Here is a 10,409-nt window from a genome sequence, read left to right on the forward strand (position 1 = left end):
ACAGTATTCAACACTCCTCAAGAGCTCTTGGTTCTGATTCAGATGCTTCCAAGAGCTACTAAAGCACCCTACACACTGAGAGTGCAGTCAGAGCTGGAAACCACTGCTCAGAGTGGCCATTGCACATGCTTCTACTGCATGTACTCTAATAGCAGACAGGAGCAGTAGGAAGCAAGGGGGCTCAAAGGTGTCTCCTGTAAGTAAATCCATAAAGAGCCTGTATCCATATATGCAATTCATTGGATGCTGAGAAGCAACTTTTTGCCCAAAGTAACAGTTTATAATCATGACATTGTGGATAAAACATAAAACATTAAAAGAACATGAGGAAAAGACTGCTTCCACAGGCTTTTCTGAATCCCAGTTGGGCTTCTTCTGGCCTTTCCACATTCCAAGTGTTATCCACTCTCTTCAGCATTTTGGCTTGAGAACAGCTGATGAAAAAAAAAGAATTGATTGAATTCAGAACAGTCTTTCAGATGGCTGGAATAATCAACAACCTCCATAATTTTAGTCTTAATAACTAAATGCGATGGAGCGCTTAGCAGCTCAAATGACTGCTCAGTTACTCCAGAAGGCAACTTGCAGCCATCTACAAGGTTGCTTTGTGCATCCAAAGGTCAGCTAGCTTATAGAAGAGAAGAAGAAAAGGCAATTGTAAGGGGATTAAATGATCACTCCTGATCTGTATTTAAATAAGTTCCTGCTGTTACTTGTTAAACAAGAAAAGGTTTGGAAGCTTCCATTTGTTAATGTTGTTCAAACATCTGCTATAGACATTCTACCAATTGGGCTTGGAGCCAGAGAACCAAACTGTGAATGCTGCTAAAAGTCAGAGGGGCCCAGTGAATTGCCTAGAGGAAATGTCCTGCCACAAACATCTGTAGTTTTTTGGGTTTATTTTTCTCAGTTGAAAGGTCAGTATTTCTAGGGTTGCTGGGTCCCTCTACAGTGGTCTAAAGTTTTAGGCTGTACCCTGGAATCACGTGGGAGCTTTAAAAAATAGTTATGTACATTTCATCCCCAGCCCCAGAATCTCATTTAATTGTGCATGACATTGTGATTTTTAACCACCCCCACGTGATTCTAATCTTCAGTAAGGCTTGAGAATGTTCTAAAAGGATAGGACTCGGTAGGTGAAAGATGTAAACACAGAGCCTCGCAATATAATTAGAGCAAATTTGGGCTCGTTTGTTCTGGTAAGTTTAGGCTGTTCTCTGAGCAATGGAAAATTTCTCACCAATCCCCTGCCCTCTTGCCTCTAGCCTCCCATCATTTTTCAAACATCTCATTCCTTTTTATTATATTCCGTACCTTTCTGTAAATGCACAAGTTCTTTTTAATGTCTTTTTGGGGGGAATTCATCATATTTGATCTTATTTCTTTCACATTTTAGTTTGACTTCATCGATATTCCTGTGTTCATTCTTTGAAAAGGATTTTTTGGATGGTCCTTATTCTCCTGCTAGATTTATGTCATTTGCAAACGCTCTGCAAAATAATAGTTTGGGGAGCAGGAGGGCAAGGGGATAGAGCACTCTTATTCTTGTCATGAATAAGACAAGATACCTCCTAGGGTCACTGAAAGTCTCTTGGTAAACTTCAAATGTGAAAAGCCATTAATAGCTCTGCCTGATCTGCTGACTGCATTGTGAAAGGAGGTGAGCCTTCTGGTCTCCCGGTTTTATTCTGTCTGTCCCTGAGCAAACAGTGTGTACCACATGAGGTATTATTTAGACCTTGATGTGTTACTTGGCAATAAAGGAGGAAACACATATAATTTGGTAGATAATCTATCACAGACGTACATACAAAGTCAATTAGGAAATTAAAAAGCTAATTCTAGTGCCAGTTATAAATATACCCAATGCCCTGTTTGAGTACACACTCAGGATCCACTTTAAGAAGGACAGAGGTGAGCTCCCTCTCCTGGTGTTTTATTGGCCTTTTTTATAAGGATCTGAGGTGCAAGAGTGGATTTCAGACCTGTCATAGCTTGTGAGACCCAGCTAGCTTAGGATCAGAGCCCCAGCAAGGAAATAACAGAGAGAGATTAAGCATTAGACGCAGGAAGGGGCCCTTTTTGTGTTGTTTTTACATTCACTTGCACTTGAACAAAAGTTGTTTATTGTTTTAATAAAACTACACTCACAAATGTTGCCATGGCACGGATTCTGTCAGCATTTCCATTGTAACCTTTGCTTTCAGGGGGTTTTAACTCAGCCATAAAACTTCCTCTGGGTTAAAATCTGGCACCAAAAATAACTTGGAATCTCTAAGGCTCAGCCATGAAGGAAATAGTTGTGTGTGAGTGTGTGTTTATGTACCTTTAAAAAGAAATTCCTTAGACAGTTCTTAAAGAGACACCATAAAATATTTTCCCCGATTTAAGTGTTAAGTTTTTAACTCAAAATTTCATCTCTACCCTGTTAAAAGTGAATTCATTTAAAGCACTTTACTAATCAATGTAATATGGAGATATCTTTCCCTTTACCTATTTGTCTCTCTTCCAGCATCCCTATAAGATAGATTGCTAGTTTCTGTGTAGTTAAATAAGTCCAGTTTCACTATTCTTTGGTCACAGCTTATCAATCTTTTGAGTAACACAAACTGTTTATACAATAGTTTCCACAACACAAACCATAAAATGCTTTGGCTTTGGAAATCTACCATCTGTTCATCTTTTCTCTTAAACATTTATAAGAGGCATGAATTAAGTCAATAAAGAAAATGTCCTCAAGGGATTCAGGAGATGGGACAAGGTGGAACTTGGAAATAATTGGAAACTTCTAGTCTTATCTCTCCCCTTCTCCTAACTTTATATGAAAACCTTAGTAAGTTTCATAATACCTCTGGAAATAACATTTTTATCAAAAGGGTACATTTGGGTTGCATGGTCTCTTGATCCCTATACCTCTCTAAAATTTAAGAGTGTAAAGACATTTGGGGGAAATCCAAGACAGGCGGGGAAGGCAGGACCATACCTTGTGTGTGTGTGTGGGGGGGGGGGGTTGGTTCTAGTAGTTAGGGGAAGGATTCTATCTTAGCGTAGTGAATCAGTGTCTTAAGCCTATGACTTTGAACCTGTTTAGGAGGTGAAGGCAAAGTTTCAAGACCAAAGATGAATTTATGGCAACCAAGAATCCAACAATGTTGTGGGGAGGGTGTAGCGGAGCTGGTCCTAGTAGTATAGTCCTAGGTAGACTATTCCTGAGATGATCTTGATCATGCCTCCTTTTATTTTGCTCACCTTCTTAAACATGGTTTGCCAGCATCTCCATCAGTGCAGTATCTGATATCCTTTTAATAAATTCCTTTTGTGTTTAATTTTATCAGAGTTAGGATGGTAATTGTTTGTAATGAAGCACCCTAACCAGAATGAATAGAACCTGTACCAGCACAAATTATTTTCCTTAGGAAGTATGTAGAATCTTTGTTTTTAGAGTGTGATCCTTAGACCAGCAGCGTTGACATCACCTAGGAATTGGTCAGAAATGCAGAATCTCGGCTCCTTCCCCGGACCTACTGAATCAAAATCTGCATTTTAATGAGATTCCCAGAGGGCTCATAGGTACATTAATGTTTGAGAAGCATTAACCTAGTGTAGTCCTCTGTTTGAAGCATAAAACTAAGTTTAGCATACACACTGAACTATAGATTATCACTCAGATATTACCGCCTCAAAATTTTTTCAGCTTAGTATCATACTTAAAGCCTTAAGAAAATGGAACATTATAATATGCTTGTGGGTCCCAGATGTTCTTTATCTTTGTGTCTTTCTGGTATCTAGACACTAAAGAGGAGTTCAATAGTTTTTAGTACGTTGCTTTAGAATTCACAAATTTTCATATACAGTCATTTCTTAAATATTTACTTATTTCTGTTATATCACTCCCAGATTACTTCCTTTTTCTGGTACTTACTATTTTTCAAAAGGGCTAAATTGTCTCAGACATCCCTGGTGGCATGCAGAATTGAAGATGCCAGGATTCTCAAGGAGCAAGTCAGAGTGGAGCCAGAGAAATGTTGATTTCCATGCTATACTTGTCATCACCTGTGTAAACGGAGAAATGCGTATGTCATCTCCTTAAGATTCTTAATGCTATGCAAGTAGGCAATATCACCCCACTTTAAAGGTGAGGAAACCGAGAATCAGGGAGATTTGTATGTCTTCCCCACAACAACCAGGTAATTCCCAGACTCTGGTCTTCACATTCCACATACATCTCATTCTGTTATACTGCAGCCCTCCAAAAGAAGGCATGGGGCTGGAGCTCAGTGAAAAGCAACAGATGCTAATCGAACATGGAGGGCTCCTAAAATTAGAAATTCTCAAGCCATCTTTCTTGTGCAATGTCTTCATAGAAGGAACAAAAGAGGGCACCTAGGTGTCAGAGTTAGTTAAGCATCTCAGGTCAGGATCTCATGGTGCTTGAGCTCCCCTTTGGGCTTCTCTCTCTTTCTTTCTCTCTCCCCCCCTCCCTCCCTCTCTTTCTCTCTCTGCCCCTCATGGGATTCTCTGCCCCTTGCTCACTTGCACCCTCTTTCTCAAAAGATAAAATTAATTAAAATAAAATAGAAATTCTGATATTAAAAAAGAACAGGAGACTTGGAGTCAAGAGACATGGGTCTTAATATTACCACAAACACTATTTGTGGAACGAGTAGTAATTTAGACTAAATTACTAAGTCTACAAAAGGAAGGAAACTATCACTGATAAGGGAATTTTGTAAAAAGTACTTTGAAAAACAGCAAACAATTATAAAAATTTAGCTGCAGCACCACTATCAATTCTCAGGGCTGATAAATACGGCCTAATGGCCATTTTTATCTCAAAATTACAAATGATAAAGTCCTCTTAAAATTCACCATGCAGGGACATGGAGGAGAGGGAAAGACGACTAAGCTGGTCCATCACTAGAAGTGATTAAATGATCTATCTTTTTTGTTTAAATATTCCAAATCTCGCCATTTTTCTGTCCTATCAGTTAATAAGAGACATCTATTAAAATCAGCTACTGTGTGAATTTGTCTACTCTTTTTAGTTCTGTCACATTTTGCTATGTATATTTTGAAGCTATGTTGTTAGGTGCATACAAATTTAGTGTCACTATATCTTCTAGTGGAGTAAACATTTTATCATTATGAAAAGCTTTTTATCTCTGGAAACATTTTTCGCTTAAAGTCTCATCTGGTGTTAGTTTAGCTCTATCACCTTTTTTTCAGTTAATTTTACCATAGTCAATGTATTTCTATGCTTTTGCTTTTAAATTTTTCTGTCGTCTTAAGTTTAATGGTATTCATCTATGCTTACATATAGTTTTTAAATCCAGACTGACAATATTTATCTTTGTTCACTGGTATATTTTGTTTCATATATGCCATCCTATATTTTCTATATGTTCCTCCTCTTCCAGCTTTATCTCTTGCCTTAGATTTTATTTTATATATAATTATAAAAAAAATTCTAGTGGAAAAATATTTATTGAAGTATAATTAACATAGTGTTAACTTAGTTTCATGTGTACGATATAAGGATCCAACAATTATATGCATCACTCAGTGTTCATCCTAATAAGTGTACTCTTAATCTCCATTATCTATTTCACCAATCCCCCACCCATCTCCCCTCTGGTAACCACCAGTTTATTCTATTTTAGACTCTGATTTTCTGTCTCTTTCTTTTGTTTCTTTAATTCTACACATGAGTGAAATCATATGGTATTTGTCTTTCTCTAATTTCCTTAGCATTCATATACCCTCTACATCCATCCATGCTGTAGTAAATGGCAAGATCTCATTCCTTTTTAAGGCTGAGTGATATTCAATTGTGTGTGTGTGTGTGTATATACACATATATATATACCACTTCCTCTTTATCCACTTATATAACCCTGAACACCTGGGTTGCTTGTTTCTTGACTTACTGTAAATAATGCCGCAATAAACATAGGGGTACATATATCTTTTCAAATTCGTGTTTTTGTTTTCTTTGGGTAAACACTCATTAATGGAATGACTGGCTCATGTGGTATTTCTATTTTTAATATTTTGAGGAATCTCCATATTGTATTTCAAGGTAGCTACACCAATTTATATTCCCACCAACAATGCGTAAGGGTCCTTTTTCTCCACAGCCTTTCTAACACTTAATATTTCTTGTCTTTTTGATAATAGCCATTCTAACAGGTGTAAAGTGATATCTTATTGTGGTTTTGATTTGCATTTCCCTGATGATTAATGATGCTGAGCATCTTTTCATGTGTCTGTTGGCCGTTTGTATGTTTTTAGAAAAGCGTATATTCGGGGCGCCTGGGTGGCGCAGTCGGTTAAGCGTCCGACTTCAGCCAGGTCACGATCTTGCGGTCCGTGAGTTCGAGCCCCTCGTCAGGCTCTGGGCTGATGGCTCAGAGCCTGGAGCCTGTTTCCAATTCTGTGTCTCCCTCTCTCTCTGCCCCTCCCCCGTTCACGCTCTGTCTCTCTCTGTCCCAAAAATAAATTAAAAACGTTGAAAAAAAATTAAAAAAAAAAAAAAAGAAAAACGTATATTCATAGGGTGCCTGCGTGGCTCTGCTGAGCTTCCAACTTCAGCTCAGGACATGACTTCATGGTTTCTGAGTTCAAGCCCCACATGGGGCTCTGTGCTGACAGCTCAGAGCCTGGAGCCTGCTTTGGATTGTCTCCCTCTCTCTGCCCCTCCCCCACTTGTGCGTGCATGTTCTCTTTCTCTCAAAAATAAACATTAAAAAATGTATATTCAAGTATATTATATATAATTTTGTCATATTTTATTTTTAATATACTTTCTATTAGCTTAGTAGTTATTTTACTTTTGTGTGTGTGTTTACTCTAAAATTGCCTTGTCAAATAATAGCCACTAGGCATGCATAGGTATTTAGATTTTCATTAAAGAAAGTTGTGTTGACAGCACTGCAGAGGTTACAATATCCATCCTTCGCTAAGGTAAATTAGTTGTTTTATCATTTTACATTAAACTTTACATTATCCTATTTACTCACCTCCATTTACTATTCATTTTAATTCAATATATATTTGAAGTACCACAAGACGCTATTATATAACCAGCTTTTATTAATATTTACCTGTGCATCTGCCTTTTCTGTTAACTATGTTTTCACTATTTTCGCATTACTCTATCTTTTCATCCATCTTCCTTCTGCTGGAAGAATACTCTTAAGTGTTCCCTTTAGTGTGAGTGTACTGCTAAAGAAATTCTATTAGTTTTGATTATGTAGAAATGCTTTTATTTCACCTGTTTGAATAATATTTTAGCTGTGAATGGAATTCTAGGTTGGCAGTAACTTTATTTCAGTACATTGAAGATATTCTGTTGTATCTTTTTCTTTTTTCTGTTGGAAGTCTGCTCTTGGGGCTTATTGTTTCTCTGGAGTCTATCTTTTCCTACGTCTGCCTTTAAGGTTTTACATTTTCTGATATTTTAGTATGCTGTGCCTAATGTAATTTATTTTTTTATTGTAGATGCAGAGTCCAAATTCTTCTTAAGTTTTGTGGGGTTTTTGTGTTTTATTAGTTTTGAAAAATCTTCATTCACTACCTCTTCAAATATTGTATTAGCCCCACTTTTTCTCTCATTTAATTCTGCAACTTTCATGTTTGTAAGAATTTTCTAAATATCCCCTTAGTATTTTTTTTCTTTTTGGTATTTTTCCACCCTTTTTTCTATTGTGCTTCAGTCTAAATATTTTCTTCTGGTCTCTCTTTCTATACTCTAATTCCCCTTTCAACTATCTCTAATATGCTATGATATCCATTTTATGAGATCTTCAGTTATTTAATATTTTTCATTCTGGAGTTTTTATTAGCTTTTTAAAATGCTTTTCAATCCTTTGCTAAAATTTCCAAATTTTGGTTTATTGTCTTGAATATATTAAATGTAAATTCCAGGTCTGTTAACTATCATTCATGTGTCCTGAGTCTGACTTTATTAGCAGTTATTTTTCTTGGTTTTGAATTTTATCTCCTCAGATAATCATTTAATCACTTCAGCTGTTTCTGAAGCTAAATAAATTATCCTTATTTTAATATGGATTAGAATTTTATTCACAACCATATTAATTCCTTTTAGAACTTAATCTTTTGTATTTTAAAGCATACCTTGAGGTAATTTCTCCATCTACTTTGCAAAAGTCTATAAAAGTAAGCAATTCATCTAGCATATGTATCCTCTCTGATTTATGTTCTCAGTATCAATAACTAGGAAAAAAAAACAAATGCCTTGTGAATGTTACTTTATCTGTTCAGATAGGCTTTACATTAACGCTATTTGCTACAACCTTACATATATTTTCAAGACATTTGTCACATTTTGAAAATTTTAGGCTATATCCTATAATTTTTTTCTTAACAAATAAAAATATCTACCCTCTGAGTAGCCCTAGCATTATGGTAAATTAAAAAAAAAAAAAAAGATCTGCAGTTAGCATTAAGGTAGATTTTCACTGTGGGATGAAAAATTTTAATTGTTCTTAATGACTTCCTTTTATATGAATTATTATTAGTTTTAAAGATTTCACTTTTTTATTATTTGAAAAACAGAAAATATATACCAAGAACCTTTTTTGAGGAAAAAGAGAAAGTTCTCCAAATCAATTCTTCTGGCACACAAAACATTGCATGGTACCTAATCTGATTTTATACAATTACCTACATTTTCTCTTTGAACAACTTACCTTTGCTCTTTGGAAATCCCTGGAAAAATCAAAGAATACAATATAAGGAGGGACCATCACTGAACATCAAGGTCAATACCATGACATAACAATCTACATTTGATGGCAAAGTTCCTTATAGACTAGTCCTCTTCTGGCTCATTTTTTTACTTGATCTCTGTCACCAAACTTCCTCTGATTTTTCCTTTCCAATTTTGTCTTAAATCTGCAAATTCCCTAGTGCAAAGATTTGATTTTCTGAATTTAGGGTTTCACACTCTCACTCAACTATGCATATACAGTACACAGTTCCCATTGTGAAGGGAAAATGAAAAGAGCCATTTCCTTGGACTTTATGCCTTTAGGAGCTCTTTATAGCCTTTTTATAAAGTAAAAGACAGCTTGACCTAATAATATGTGTATTTTCTCCTCCTGCACTAAAATTCTTTCCTCTTCTCCTGCCACCACTTTGAGTGACTTTCCACTCCATTGTCTTTTCTTTGTATCGCATACTGCCGCTTTTAAAAATTCACTTTTATCCTTAACTAATGTGATAAGTCTTTCTTCCCTTGTACACATTGTCCCTCAGCTATATAATAATAAACTATTCTTATGCTCACTTTGACAGCACATGTACTAAAATTGAAATGATACAGAGAAGATTAGCATGGCCCAGCACAAGGGTGACATGCAAATTCATGAAGTATTTCACATTTGGGGGGGGAAAGAGAAAAATAAAGTATTCTGATTATTTTTGCTTCCTGAACCTTCTTTTCCTATACCTTTCTAATTGTAAATCTGGGCAATTGGGGAAAATTTTGCCTCCCTTACAAAGTTTCTCAACATACTTAAATTCTACCTATGTACATGTCTCATTATATGCTTTTTAGAGCCAGCATATTAACATATTTGAGGTGCTCACCAATTATTTGTTGAATGAATATTTCTACTGCCCAAGTGAAGTATTTTATACAATAGCAAAATATTTAGACCAGTCCCTCTAACTCTCACATTTACCTTTACACTTAGAATTTGCCAATATATTAATCAACTAAATTGTAACATTGAATTGCTTAAGCTATCTCTAGCAGCCATTGGATTTCTGCATGAGGCACAGTTTCCTGACAAAAGTATTCTAGCAAAGTAACCCATCTGTTCTCAATTATTTTCCACATTTGTTTCATATTCAGCATTCATTGCCCCATTCTTAAAGTTTACATCATTTAATTTATTCTTGATATGTGTCTTATCTCTTATGAGGCCATCTTCTGTGAATTTCATTTGGCTCACAAGTGGTCCTTCATATGGTATGCAATCTTTTTTTTTCACCTGTAACTATTCTGTGAGGTCCATTCTTCTTTGAAACTTCCTTTACTTCTTCTGATACTAGGGAAAAAATTAGATAAATAACCAGGTATTGAAATGCTTCTTCTCAACCTGCGATTTTATCTGCAATGCCAAGGTAATCCATATGCTTTAAGATCAAATGAGAGAATATATGTAATATAACATTTGATCATAATATGCTATAACCACTTATTATCTGTTGGGAAGAAACCAAACTCAGGACTTTCTTTAGGAGCAGTAAATTTCCTCTCATGTGTTAGCATAAAGAATCCTTCCCACAATTACCTGCTATCTAGTTAAGACCAAAAGCTTAATATAATCTACATTTGTTGAGTATTTGCCAAGTATCCAGCACTTAATCCCTGTAATTCA

The 10,409-nt window shown here is 35.8% G+C and overlaps 1 non-coding gene across 1 annotated transcript; it reads left to right on the plus strand.

Moving 5' to 3' along the window:
• The first annotated feature begins 9,302 nt into the window (after window positions 1–9,302).
• On the plus strand, window positions 9,303–9,408 carry LOC115506606. Its single transcript, XR_003966451.1, has one exon. It is a non-coding gene; the product is annotated as a U6 spliceosomal RNA (small nuclear RNA).
• The last annotated feature ends 1,001 nt before the right edge of the window (window positions 9,409–10,409 follow it).

Source organism: Lynx canadensis, chromosome F2, assembly GCF_007474595.2.
Source record: "Lynx canadensis isolate LIC74 chromosome F2, mLynCan4.pri.v2, whole genome shotgun sequence".
NCBI classification, from domain to species: Eukaryota; Metazoa; Chordata; class Mammalia; order Carnivora; family Felidae; genus Lynx; species Lynx canadensis.